The sequence below is a fragment of the Penaeus monodon genome, chromosome 23 (assembly GCF_015228065.2).
Source record: "Penaeus monodon isolate SGIC_2016 chromosome 23, NSTDA_Pmon_1, whole genome shotgun sequence".
In the NCBI taxonomy this organism is placed as follows: Eukaryota; Metazoa; Arthropoda; class Malacostraca; order Decapoda; family Penaeidae; genus Penaeus; species Penaeus monodon.
Window position 1 is genome coordinate 1133689 of NC_051408.1, and position 318 is coordinate 1134006.

The following is a 318-nucleotide window of genomic DNA, read 5'->3' on the forward strand; positions in this document are numbered from 1 at the left end:
TAGTATATGAAAAGGAAACAAGAACTGGCTTTCATCTGGTCCTCAAAGGCGACCTCCCCAGAGGATCGAAGTCCCCCACTCCGAAATTAGCAAAGCGTCGACCCCGAACACTGGCCATTAGGCATATCCACCCAGGTCACGACCCCCTCATCTCCCCAATCCATGTACCGAGCGACCGAGGGGATGGGTGGCTCCCCTCTCCTCTTTTTGACGCAAACGACACCGGATATCCTAAAAATAATGCTGTTGAAGGCTACAACAGAACTACGCCTCACGCGGTCGCGCTCTGCTGGGATTTCTGAATGTGTCACTTCCCGC